This window comes from Manis pentadactyla, chromosome 18 (assembly GCF_030020395.1).
Source record: "Manis pentadactyla isolate mManPen7 chromosome 18, mManPen7.hap1, whole genome shotgun sequence".
NCBI lineage: Eukaryota > Metazoa > Chordata > Mammalia > Pholidota > Manidae > Manis > Manis pentadactyla.
The window spans coordinates 10,976,847-10,991,076 of NC_080036.1; the positions used below are offsets into that span (position 1 = coordinate 10,976,847).

At 39.5% G+C, this 14,230-nt stretch overlaps 1 long non-coding RNA gene across 1 annotated transcript; it reads right to left on the bottom strand.

Moving 5' to 3' along the window:
• Positions 1 to 6,650: 6,650 nt before the first annotated feature.
• On the bottom strand, positions 6,651 to 8,326 carry LOC130681494 (uncharacterized). The gene is made up of 3 exons (XR_008994683.1): positions 8,207 to 8,326; positions 6,955 to 7,036; positions 6,651 to 6,804 (listed from the first exon to the last, which is right to left on the bottom strand). It is a non-coding gene; the product is annotated as an uncharacterized LOC130681494 (long non-coding RNA).
• Between the last annotated feature and the right edge of the window lie 5,904 nt (positions 8,327 to 14,230).

Here is a 14,230-nt window from a genome sequence, read left to right on the forward strand (position 1 = left end):
TAACCTCGCTTTCTCCTTCTATCCTTGAGGAAGTCATGGTCTATTTGAGGAGCAAATTACCAATGAGCTGTCTGGAATGTTCCTGGAACTTCTTGGATATGGCTAAGATCCAAACACCATTAGCAGACGGGAGGTCACAGCATCCCAGTGGGACACCCCCAGGCCTGGCTGCTTTGGGGCCAACTTAACAAACAGCAGCAAAGTCAGGGCCTGGGCAGGGCAGGCCCTGTGCTGTGGGGACTCCCCCACTTCACTTCATGCTCTGAGAACCTCAAACAGGATGGCAGTGCTTATGAATTCATAATCTTGTTTTGAGGTCTTAAGAATTATAGATCACTAATTAAAATCTGAATCGGTGTACAAATGACATCACAGAGATAACATAAATAGACAAAATCTGTTGTTTCTTAATAAAAGCAGGGAATTCAGTTGGATAAAGATTTTTCAAAACAGGTGTCTAAGAGGGAGGCATGGAAAGATATTTTTAAATGATTCCTGCTTAGCTGTGCCAACATTGCAGGCATTGCTCTTTACAGTACTTTTTCACAAATGCAAACACATAGTATGTTTGATGCTAAGTGTGGGGCTTGTTGCTGATGGTTGTAAAATTCAGTGTGATGATACATTAAAAGAGAGCAGACACATGTTCCTTAGCCGGGTTGTCTCAAGATGGAAAGCTGGACGTGGCCTCAGCATTCACTGCCCCTGCCCTGGCGCCTGGCTGGACAACCCAAAGGTTCATCCCAAAGGGTTCAGGTAGCCCTCCACATTTTGTCCGCTTATGACACGAGCTGACATTTTCTGAGCATGCTCTCTCTGTCAGGGTTGTCACTGGCACTGAGGACACAAATATAGAGGATACAGGAGGACCTGAGTCAACAAATGGATCCTTTGAGTGTGCCCTAAGAGATGGAGGGGAGAGCAGAGGGGTGAGGGGGCTGGGGTTTTACACAGGCCAGACAGGGCAGGGGCTGGAGGACCCCTTGGACCAGGTGGGGTAAGATAACTTCTGAGAGCAGAGGAAAGTCCTGTGCAAAGGCACAGAGATGGCACAAATCCTTTACAGAAGTTTCCAGAAAAGGCAGCAAGGCAAAGGGAAACATTCAGAGCCTTGGGTCTGATCCCTGGGTTTGAACTCTGCTTCTGCCAGACAAGGGCCAGCGTGCAACTTTAGAATTGTTACGCAACCCTTCTGAACTTCCCTTTCCTCTTCCGAAATGCCCCGATCACAGTGACAGCTCCTGGGGGATGTGTGAGAGCCGTTTCGTGGTGGAACCTGGGGAGCTGGTAGCTGATAGGGATCATCACTGTCTCGGTTCTGCTGGAACAAAGTGGGGTAAAAATGGGAACAGAAGACAAGGTGGGGGGGAAACAAAGACTTTTTCTGGTTTTTATTTGGTTGTGATGGCAGGACGACTGAAAGAGTTCAAGCACAGAAGAGATGTGACACCATCTGTATTTCAGCAAAATTAAGCTGACAGGTGTGGAGGATAATTTTAGGAGGCAGGGCTAAGTCAGGATTCAAGGTAGAAGAAGCCTGCCCCCATGTTGGTGAGGAGCCATCCACGTCTGAGCAGAAGCAGTGGGATGGTGGTGGAGAGGGTGTGGAGTGGTCCTTGGGAGGAAGAAATTGTCAGGATTTGGTGGAATGCTTGATATACGCTATCAGGGCAAAGGGAGGATGGAGAGAGAAGGAGCGAGCCCGTGGAGGAAAAGAGGTCAGTTAGATAAAACCCGGGAGGCATCCATCAGGTTTAGAAGAATGGGATTAGCTAGTGAACTTGGACAAAACCATACTGTTTGCCTGTGAAGTGAGCACAACTTATCTCAATATAGCTATATTTCACCTCTTCCCAATTTAAGAATGAAGAGTCAATATTCACATAAACTCAAACTCTCCGCGTGCCATGAATATGCCCTGGATACCCATACACTTCACCTGCCACTTCTACAGAATAAATTGTGAAATATAAAGTAAATGTTTAATTTTTACTTGCACATATTTAGTTGCCCATAACTAATGAAAATTGAAACGGGATTTTTGAAATTTATCAGTGAAATCAGCTAACATTCATTGAGCTGTTTGATTGCTGGCATTCTCACTAAGTTACATTCATGGTAACAGGGTACAGAATGCACTGCCTCAAAATATGGCAATTTGGCATAATGGATATTTTATGCTGAAGGAATCTGAGAAACATCATGTGCAGGGAGGACTCTCTGACCTTCCCTAACCCCCTGAGGCAGGTGATAAGATGCTCTCATGCCGGGTGCCCTGCCTATACCTGGAAGGAAGGTGTATCCTTCTCTGAGATGAAACCTGACAGTGGGCCTTCCTAAGTTCCTGGCTTACTACCTTTGGCTCATACTTCTTCTCTTATCACATTTTTCCACAACTTTCCACTTTTCATCAAACTTAGTATTAAAAATACTCAGGCTTAACCATTTCTTCAGGTCATTTCCTTATGAAGAAGGCTCCAGTGTCCTATCAAATTTACATGAAATACGTTTGTATGCTTTTCTTGTGTTAATCATCAGTTTAATTGTTAGACCCATCAGGGACCTTAAGAGGGCCAAGGAAAATTTTTTTCCTCCACTAGAATGTATAAGATCAGATTTTTTTTTAATGGGATCATTTTCTTACTCAATAACTAATCAATCTATCTAGAAAAATGTGGCAGAAAAGACAGCAAATTATTTATAGAGGTTAAAAGTTATTGAGAAATACTTGTAGTCTAGGAGTTTGTGCTCAATATTGTTGTGACAAGAAAAAAAGGAGGCATTAAAAGATGTTTGCTGTGATCGTGTATTAAATACGGAATTAAATCAGTAGTGTGACAGAAACAAAATTCCGCAGTACTCCCTTTGTCAGTTATTTGGAGGTAATCCATTAATTAAATGATTTCTTATATCTAAAGCAATGAAATTATTGTATTTTGAACAAAATTTAAAGAATTTCTACAAATTCCTTTTTTGGATTTGATATTTACACAAAATTTTTTCAGTCAGCATATTCAAAAATAATTTATTCCTATTAGTTTATTGTTGGAATCTCATTAAAATATGCATGCTAGCAGTTTATATGTTTACTATGGAATGTAATTTTTTTTACCATGGTTAATGGGTAAAAAGATTACTACTAGAATAATAAAAGGAATAAATGGCAAATATTAAGGTAATGCCTGGGAAGAAAGTAACATCTTTCTAAGTCTAATAGAAATTAACATGTGCTCATAACGGTTATTTGCTAATTATATGGTGTTAGCAATCAGTATTTTCTAATCTGCAAATGCGAATCAGTGGGATATATTTATTTTATGTTATTTAATGTCTCAATGTATTTATAGAGAGAAATGAAGAACTATAAAATGAATACTTGACTCAATATTTTGAAAGGAAAGTAGTGTAACCTGAGTTAAAAGTATGTAATAGGGTCCATCTATTTGGAGTAACTGCCTTTCAATGTCTGTCCTCTCTTGCCATGGGCCTTTGTGTATGCTGTTCCTGTTGTTTAGAACACTGTTCCCACCTTCCTGGCCTCACACCAATTCCAATACTACTCCCTTTTCTGAATATGTGTACATACCTGAGAAATGCAAGGAGATGCATGCATCATGCATGTCTATCCCATTGCCCAGGGGTGTTTGGTGGGCTCTCCATGATTACGATCCTCTCCCTCCTTCCACAGGTCTCTATTACCTTGATATTGTGACACACAGTTCTCTGGGCTTTCATTTCTAATTTTACCAACTATATATGCATCCCTATGCACATCCTCCAGTTCTGCTTGTTTGGGGAAATTTATGTGAGTTGCAAGGATGGGAGTGCTATTCTGCACCTTGCTTCCCTCCCTGAATACTTGTTATTCAGTAAAAATCCATCCTTGTTATTAGCTTGGCTGTGTTTTACTCGTTTCTGGTTATGTGTTATATTCCATTACAGGGATATACCACCGTTCATTTATTTTTGCTTGTGGAAGATATTTGAGACTCTTGCCTTGATTCTGGTTTGGTGTTATTTCAAGCACACTGTTCTGAAGGCCCTTGCTCCTGTTTGCTGGTGCACATATGTAGACGTTTCTTTGAGACACCCCCTAACCAAAGAGTTACTAGGCATTGGTGGTGCACGTCCTCAGCTTACAGAAGCCGCCAAGCCACCTCCCAGAGCAGTAGTGGGGCTTTGCACTCTCTCAAAGCCCTGTTAAGAGCTCAAACTGCTCCACTTTCTCATCAACATTTGATATTTTCGGACTTTTAAGTATCTGCCAATGGACTTATATATGTAATTGTACCTAAATGATTTTAATTTGCCTTTCTTTTCTTACTAAAAAGATCAGAGCCCCTTTTCTTATGTTTATTGGTTCCAGATTTCCTCATTTGCGGATTGTCTTTACAAACCTTATGTTCACCTTTCCTCACCTGGCCCTTTTCATATTGATATTGATAGGAGTTTGGCAGACATTTTTGATTCTAGTCCTGCATTGCGAGTATCTTCTCCTCTGCAGCTCCTAACTATTTCACTCTTCTGATGGTGCTTTATTTTTTAAAACAAAAGTTACTAATTTTAATGTAGTCAAATGTGTTGGTGTTTTATGTCTAATGTTCATTTTATATTCTATTAAGATGTGTTTCTGAATAATGAAGGGGAAAAAAGAGATTCTCCTATATCATCTTCCAAAGCTTTTAGAGTTTTGTTTTTCACATATAGTTCAATATTCTTTCTTGAATTGATTTTCTTATGTAGTGTGAGATGAGAGATCATATTTTTTCCATATGGATTCTAAATGCCCCCGACACCACCGACTTGATGGTACCACCTCTGTCTTATATCAAGTATCAGCATATGCCTGGGCCAGTTTCTGGCTCTTGATCCTACGCCCCTGGCCTGTCTGTCTGTCCCTAGCCCTAGGCCAAGCTGCCACATTTATTACAGCTCTATCACCATTGCTGACAGCAGAGCAAGTCCTCTTTTTTTGTTTCTTTGTCTATTCTAGGACCTCCTCATTTTGATATGAATTTTAAAAAATTATCAAGTTCTAAGAGACACCTGCTCAAATTTTGAGATTTGTATCCACAGCTTTACCATATTGTGTCTTCCTTCAATATGCCTGGTGCACATCTCCATATATTTAGATCATCTCTAATGTATCAAAACAAAGTTGTTACTTTTTTTTCCTCTGTACATGTTGTGCATATATCTTTTGTTGGGTTCATTATTAGGTATTTGGTAGTTTTTGCTATTTAAGGGGGGCAGAATGTGCCAGCCCAAAATATATTACTTTGGCATAGGATTATTTGAGATAAAGGCACTTGAAAAACATGAGCAAGAAGGAACCTCCCTTTTCTTCCTTAAAGTAGGAGATAAAACTCCCATGTGAAAGCTATCATCTCTTGTGCCAGGAGGAGAGAAACAGTCTTAGCACCGTGATGAGGAGTAGCAGCCCAGAGAATGCTGCACAAACAGACCTTGTTAAAATAACCCTTGTCCTCCTTTAGTCTCCCAAATAGTTCACTTTTCCATAACTGTCTTTGTTCAACCTGATACATATGCACTTAGATTTTGCCACTTCTTCAGGTCTTCATTTCCTTATGAGGCGTCCCCTGCCATGTGTAACTTACATGAAATAAATCTGTATACTTTCTCTTATAAATCTGTCATTTACTGCAGAGCTCCAGCTGGAAACCTAAGAAGGGTGGAGGAAAATATTTTTCTTCCCCTACACTATGTTAAACAACAGAAATTTTAGTTTTGCTTTCTAATAGTGTTTTGATGACAGCTGAGGTTACAATTTTTTTTCTATTGACTTTATATTTAACAGCCTTGCCAAACTCTCACTTATTTCAGTTTGTCATCTGTGGATCATGGTGCTTGATCCCATCCCACACACCTTGTATTTGTGATTTAGTATAGCTATGACCAAGCAGAGGAAAAAAATCACATTTGAAGCTGTGACTAAGGTACACAGCATGCAGGGCTATAACCAGCATACTCCTGTTCTCTTACTGCCCATCTACTTGCTGGCAGCACCCACTTGGGGGTAACCCACTGAGAGCAGAGGATGGATCCCAGGGGGCAGGGTGGAGAGTCACAGGACTTTAACGAAACCTGGGTGAGAAAGAGCCTGTGCAATGAAGTTGGATTTCTTGACATCTTGCCCATTTAGAACCATGATCTCCTATTCTTTGAATTATCTTTCCCCTTTCTATCTTATTTTTTTCTTACGAAATCACATTTTGACTATATGTCTCACTCACATTAAATCTTGGAGGGTTTTATTGGTGGGGTGGGGAGTGGAGAGAGAAAGGGTTAGAATTTTTTATTTCCATTTAGGTTACATGAACTCTGTAACTATTGAAGACTTACAGATAGATAGGTCTCTCTCTCTCTCTCTCTCTCACACACACACACATGCACACACAAGTAGGAACATTGTTCTAAAATGTAATCTGAAGCACAGAATACACCAAGTATGTATGCATTGAAAAAATTATACACAGACATTTTATGATTAACTTAGGATATAGTGTACATATGAAAATAAAAGGGTTGTTGAAGACCAAAATTATTACAACTTCACACTTGAAGAAAAAGAAATGTATATTCTTGGTAAAAGCTCTGAAAAATTGTTTCAAACCACCCGGTTGCATTGTCTCATTTTTAATAAGATTGGATATAAGTAAAAGAGAGATATCAAAGAGAAAGGCTGTGATTTCACTATAATCTTACTTCACCAAATATCTTTCATCTTCTAAATGATTTCTTCATATATAAAGTGATCTTCAAATCTCTCCCAGCTTTAAGGTTCTAAAAATTTAAGAGAAAACTATGTTAATATTTGAGTAAAAAAAAAAAAAGGAAGAAAGGAATAAGGGGAAAAGGGGGAGCACACTGAACCCAGTGTTAATTTTCTAAATGATATTGAAACTAAAAAACGAAGATCCCAAGTTATCTTACCTGCATGTCACACCACTGACCTTCTACCTGGCATACGTATGCAAAGCTGCAGGGCAAAATGTCCTCCACCATAAGACTTGACCTAGAATGAAGATTTGGTTTTATTGTTTGGAGATTTTGGATCTAAATAAAAAGTTGTAAGTCTCACAATTAGATTCACTTGAACAGTGCAAACTGAATTATGCTGAAGGCAATTAAAAATAACACTGTGACTGTGTAAGTTCACTCTCATTGGAAGGGCTTCAGTGTACAAAGTCGACTTGACATTTATTGGATATTGTAGTTTGCAAAAGATCTAGTTCTAATTTTAGAGCCATGCAATGTACTCTCCATTTGGAGTTATATAAAGAACGTGACCTTGGTGTTATATATAATATTTTCTATAATCATCTTCTAAAAGGATTAATAAAGCCCTTTCATCAAATTGACTATTCAATGAAAACAAATAGTGCCATGATCTCAAAAACTCATTGTCATGCACGTAGAACCCAGTAACTATTTGGTTTCCAATCTGATTCAAATGCTTTTGTCCACCTCTTCACTTTGTAGAGCAATGCAGAGGGCTTCAGAAGCCCTTAGCAAAGGAATGGCCCACAGCTTTCTGATGATGGTCAGAATAGGACATGTGCAGGAGACAAAAAGGGCTGCCAGAGAAAAGCAGATTGGCCACAGAAACGCTACTCCCCAATACTGGCCTAAGGTTTCTCATCCACATAAGAAAGAGCCTTTCCCAAAGGAAGTTTTCAGACCACGGATTTCCCCAGATGTTAATGGTATTTTTGTAATTGCCAAATACATCTGGAGAATATTGGGGTGAGCAAAGGTGTTCTTAGTGCAGTTACTTAGGTGCTGGTGTACATACTATCATGACTGGGAAACGTGCACCCCACATGCCATGTTCCTCTCTAGAACATTCCTCCCTGAAACAAGATGTGCAATGTTTTCCCAAACTTTCTCCCTAAGATAGCTTTGAAAGCCACTCCTGAGGCTGATGTTGCACAGATCAATCATTCGGAACCTCCTAGGATGTAGAGAACCCAAACGCCAGCCCTGCACTAGGCAGGTCTGCACCTTAGTTAGCACTCACTCGGACTCTGTGGGGTTCTTTCACACCTTTGTTTCACAGACAAGGAAGCTCCAGGATTCGTCTTCTAGTCTAAGTGACTTTTAAATCAGTTCCCTGTATCCAACAAAAAGCCCAACCCAAAGAGGAGGGTCACTCCCATGAGTACTGAGCCCAGGGTAAACCAACCTTGATTGGTAAGGGCTTTGATGAATTGTTCAGACTCCCTGTGCTGCAGGAAATCCTCATGGTGGTTGGCATTCTTGAGGCATGACCTGAGCTTTGTTTCTCTTCCCTCCTCCAGACGGCCATCTGTTCGCTGCCGCCGGGAGAGCTGGCATTGCCTGATGGTGTGAGTGCCGGGAGAGTGATATCAGAACAATGGTTTCTAATTTGAAAATTAAGAACTCCCAAAAAAGTCACACATATGAACATATTGTATACAAATATAAGACAATATAGCAATGAGTGCACATATCAACATAAATAGAAAAATTCTTGACTGCATGGACTCTTGGTCATGTAAGGTAATGTCTAGTACACTATGATCCATTTTTCTATTCATTTATTATGGAGTCCAGTCTTGTGACTTCTCCTAAACTTCCTTCTTTGTTTTCCACCAATATACTGGTTCTTAGCCTCGATTATACTTTAGAAACTCTGGGGAGCTTTTAAAATTGACCCTGAAGATTCTGACTTAATTGGCTGGGGGTAAAGGTATGAACCAGGGATCAGTCTTCTCTAAAAAGCTTCACTTACTCCCAGGATGAGTCTAATGTGCGGCTGGAGTTGAGACTCATGGCCTAAGAGCAATGTGTCTCTGAGGAAAACGTCCCATAAAGATGATTGAGAGAAGTCATTTTTTCCCAGAAAAAAAAGTCACCATTGGTTCATTAATCCTTTAAAAGGGCTATTGTGTTAGTCAAGGTTCTCCAGAGAAGCACAATTAGACTATATGTGTCTCGAATGTATCTGAGGTTGCAAAGACACACATTTGCTCATCTTGTGGTGCACCTGCTGTCTGCAAGCGGAGACCCAGCTGGAAAGCTGGCGGTGTTATTTAGTCCAAGTACAAAAGGCTAAGGAACCAGGTGACCCAATGGTGCAACTCCCAGTCTGAGGGCAAGAGGAGATGATATGGGCTGTCCCAGCTCAACAGTGAGGCAGCAAAAAAGGGGAGAATTCCTCCTTCCTCTGCCTTTTGTTCAATTTTGTTCCTACTTTATTGTTCACTGACTGAAATGATAATCTCATCCAGCAACATCCTTACAGACACACCCAGAATTAAAGTTTAATCTGGGTAGCCTCTGGTTCAGTCAAATTGACAAATAAAATTAACCATCACTTAAACATTCTGCTTTGAAACAAAACCTACATAGAGAAAAATAAAACTAATCTGTCTCATAACTAGCAGCGCTTTTATTGATTTGTTTATGTTGGCTTAAACATTACACATTAATATGTGTTTTAAACTGGATTTCTACTCCTATTCACACGATTCCCAGCAAGTTTTCTTTAAAGGTTTTAGATGGATTTTGTATCTCTGATGAAAGAACCCTGGATTTAGACTCAGACGCACAGCATCACTTTTTCCCCTGCTAGATAATTTTGAAAAAATCACAGTACTTCAAAAAGCCCCAACTTCCCTTTCTTTTAAAGGTCACTAATAAATGCTCCAATTAATGTGTGAGGGTGGTATGAGAATTGAAATGAGGTTTTTGTAAGTACTTTTTACACTGAAATTGCTATATGAAAGAAAAATCAATACAAGTTATCATTTTTGCATGGAACTAGAACATTTAAATGAGAATTACTTTCTGCAGTTTTGTCTATACATATGCAAACATTATTTCTATTTTTGCATCATTATGTTGGGGTTCCCAGCATCCTACAGATGGGAATTTGGCTTCTGACCTTCAGTATGTTCCCCTCCAAGAGCCACAATACTGATGGTTTTCCCCTAGTCTTGGAATAACATGTCTCCAATACATTTGAGGTTGCAAAGACACACATTTACTTGTCTCATGGTTCATGACAACCCCATGGATATAATTGCTTTTTCACACACTCCCCTCAGGTGCCTGAGTGTCTTCAGGCCAGAGGTTCCCAAGCTTTGGCAGGCATCACCATCACCCAAAAGCCTCATTAAAACAGCTGGGCCCCATCCCAAGTTTCTGATCCAGTTGATCTAGAATGAGACCCAGCAATTTACATTTCTAATAATATCCCAGGCAATGCTGATGGCACTAGTCTGGACACCACATTTTAAGAAACACTGCTTTAAGCAAATAAACATTAAAAGCAAATTTATTGCAACAGAACTCTGGATATCTACATACATCCAGCTGTTTGCATCATGTGCATACCTATGTCTCCCACTCTCAACCGCAGACCCCTGAACTTTTTGAACCTGAGGTCTACTATAACACCGATTATTACTTTTGTTTGTTCTAGGGGGAAATAGTTTCATCTTCAAAACAAAGTGAAAAAAAAAGTCAGGGTGAAACACTGGCTCCTGGGCTGAAAATAAGTAATTAAGCTCTTTATAATTTGTATTGTTTCTTAAATCTTAAAGACATGACTAGCACTAGATTTGTATCACAGTTTCTGATTTATTACAGAATCAGTCAGAGTGTCTTAAAGTACATACATGGGTTGTGCAAAATAAACTCCAGTGATGAATTTAATGTATCTCCTGCTGCCATACTTGAATGTTAGTTTTAAAGGAAAAAGAAAAAATCGCCATACCTTCTTTAGAACAATGTGAATAAAATAGCATGGTCTATTCCATATAATACAATTTGCTGGTCTCAGGATGAGCTCACAACTTTGAACTTGTTCAGAGAAAATGTAGAAGGTCCCCTCCCCATTCTGAGGGAGGAAATCCTTGGCTTTGAACAGCTTGGTGAGGGCTGTGCCTTGCTGTGGCTGTCTTACTGACAGGACGTTTGCAGGCAAGCCCAGCGGTCTGCGCTCCTCTCCTTCACGGCCGGGCTTCTCTCTCAGCGCTGGGCATGATGTCATTATGAGACATATTTTTTAAAAAATGAGTTCCAACTGGACCTTTTGAAACTCTTTATTTCAGTTCTCCTGATTATCACTGCAACTTAACACTTATGAGGTCAGACCCCTTAATGTTTATTGAGCAGCATTAGGGTCTAACTGAAGGACCCATGTAACCATCCAAGCATTGCCGGAGAGGGAAGTGACCCCCTTGAGGAAAATGTGGGGCCCTTTGTGGCAAGATAAGAATCTGCCTTCCAGGTCTCTGGTGGGTTTTACCCATGTGCTTATCAAGGTGTTGCTATTCACCACTAGGTGATCAGGAAGATCACGCTGTTTGGGCAAACTGCCCACGACTTGATGTAAATTCCCATCCCGAACTGCCTGCCACGCCCAGTGAGGCTCTACTCACAGGCTCGTTATCTGCTGCCCAGCCTGACTTGTGTTTAAAACCATTAACGGTCTCTTTGAAATCTCACCTTTCATCTTTGAAGATGCTAGTTTTAAAAACTGTTTTTATAAGTGTGCTTATTTTATTTATCACGGCACAAACTAGGAATGGATTTAAATCTTAGGTTGGAAGAATTTCCCACCTTTCGCTGGGCCCAGAATACATGTGGCCAGGTTTCCCAGTCTCTGTCTATGTGTTTGTCTTTCCCTTTTCTGTTGTAATGTCTCTTTCCACATAAACAACTATCTCAAAACTTAGTGGCTTACATTGATGGCCATTTTACCATACTACATAGTTTTGTGGTTCAGGAACTTGGGCAGGGACTGGCCAGGTGAGTCTTCTGCTCCAGGTGGCTGTCCATGGGGTTCATCTGGTGATGTCCATCAGTAGCATGGCTGCTTTGGATGGTCTATGATTTCAGTTGCATGCCTGGAGTCCGGGCTGGGACGGCTGAAACAGCTGAGGACTGACTGCCATTGACCTCTCTCCACATGGCCTCTCCAGGCAGCTTGCTTGGGCTTCCACACAGCAAGATGGCCTTAGGATAGCTGGATATCTTAGATAGCAGCTCAGGGCTCCAGAAACAAGTGTTCCAAAAGGCAGAAGTCATGGGCCTTGCAAAATCTAGTCTCAGAAATCACATCACATCATTTCCACTGTAATTGATTGGTCAAAGAAGTTACTAAATTCATCCCAGATTCCTAAGAAAGGATATTAGACGCCACCTCTCAGTAGAAGAAGTAGCAAAGAATATTCTGCCAGTTTGAATCACCCATACACACCTTCCCAGATACTGATTACATTTTTATGTTATTCCTCTATCTCTTTATTGATTAGAATTTTCCGATTTATGGTGCTTTCTTGCATCTCATAACCCTTTTTTTGGTTAGGCAAGGCCAGATGACTAGTTCTGGACAACATGAGTTTTCCACTTTGTGGAAATGTCCAACATGAGTTGGATTGTATTTTAGAAGCTCAAACATTTATCATGATTATTATTGTTGATACAAATATTTTTTTCTTTAGATTTACTAGAGATTTAATTTTTGCTTAAAAATAATTTTTGCTCACCTTCCTTCTTGCTTTACACTCATTCAGTTTAGGTTTCATTTCCTCCACTGAAGTAAATCATTTAATAGTTATTTCAAAAAGAAAGGAAAGTAAATTTTCTAAATTTTTCCATTTCTGAAACATCTTAGTTCACCTTCACCCTTGAAAAATAATTTAATTAGGTATAGAATTTTAGTTTGTCAGCTATTTTCTCTCAGTACTTAAATGTATTTCCTTGTCTCCCATCCTCTGTAGCAAGGTCAGCCGACTTTTTCTTAAACGGTCAGATAGTAAATATTTTAGGCTCTGCAGGCCATATGATTTCTATCACAACTACTCAACTGTGCTGCTGTGGCATGGAAACAGCCATGAAATATATAAAAGATTGGTGTGACTGTGTTTCAATAAAACTTTATTGCATAAACAAGTGTCTGGACATGGGCTGTTTGCTGATCCTGGCTCCATAGTCAGATTGAGAAGTACACTCCGTGTCTAGTTGTTTCCTCTCTTTTGAAGTAATCTCCATTAGGTTCTCCTCTTTGTATTCTGGTGATCAGTACCTAATTATTTTATAAGATGGGTCCTCCGAAAGACTAATGTATCCTGAATCTAAGGAGCAATGTCTTTAATGATTTCTGGGAGAATTGCAACTATTACCTCTTCACACATTATCTCTCCTTATGCTTTCTTCTACTTTTCCCTTCTGGAAGTCATGTTAAGTTAAAAATGCTCTCCTCAGCAACATGTCATTCATATTCTGTTTTATACTTTCCATCTTATTTTTTCTGTGCTGTATATTCTTTAGATCTTTCTTTCATTGAGTACTTCTCTCTTAAACTATGCATGCTGTTTCAGCATGGAATATCCATTTTTTATATCTAGAATTTATCTTAGTTCTTTTAAAAATCTTTCTTTGTCATGGTATTTCATTCTTTTAAGAGTTTTTTAAATTTCATCCAATATGCCTTTAATCATTCTAAGAAAGTTTAAATAGTGTTTATTTGATAGTTTTTCTCCTGACATTTTTGAGGATCTAATCTTGTAGTCTATTGCTTCTACTGACTTCTGTCTTGGCGAGTTATTTCCTCTTGTGCTTTAAGACTGTAGATTACGAATTCATCATTATTTATGGGACTCATGTGAGAATTTGTCCGTCCAAATATGGTTTGCATTTTCTTTGCCAGAAATCCCACGAAAATGTGCCCTACAACCATTTTATATGATAATTTCTCAGCTTGAGAGTTACCATACTACTCCAGAAAAAAAAAGAAAATTTGTGTAAGACAGAGTATTGTGAATTCTAAGACAGGTATTTTTTTTCATTCAGACTTAGACTAAGACAGACAGGTTTTCATTGAGGATGTAGACAGCCCTTTATATTTCTATCTTGATGTGTAAATCTCAGTTTTGAATGTGCATCTGTCTAGGCCCCAAAGACACACCTCATTTCCCTACCTGGCATCAGCATTAAAGGAAGGCCTTGAGTTACAAAGAGCAGTAGTAATGGCTGAGCAGCTGCTGCCATAGCTCACATTCTTTGCTTGCCATTTCCTTCTTTTTAATTTCCTATAAATTTACTTCACATTTTTGCTTTTTTGGGATTTTTTTTTTTGTTTTCCTGAAAGATGGTTCTCAGGCTTTACTTAGCACTTTTTGTGCTGGGAGAAGCTGGGGGGAGGTCTCTTCAAGTTGTGCTTCTTTAATATTTA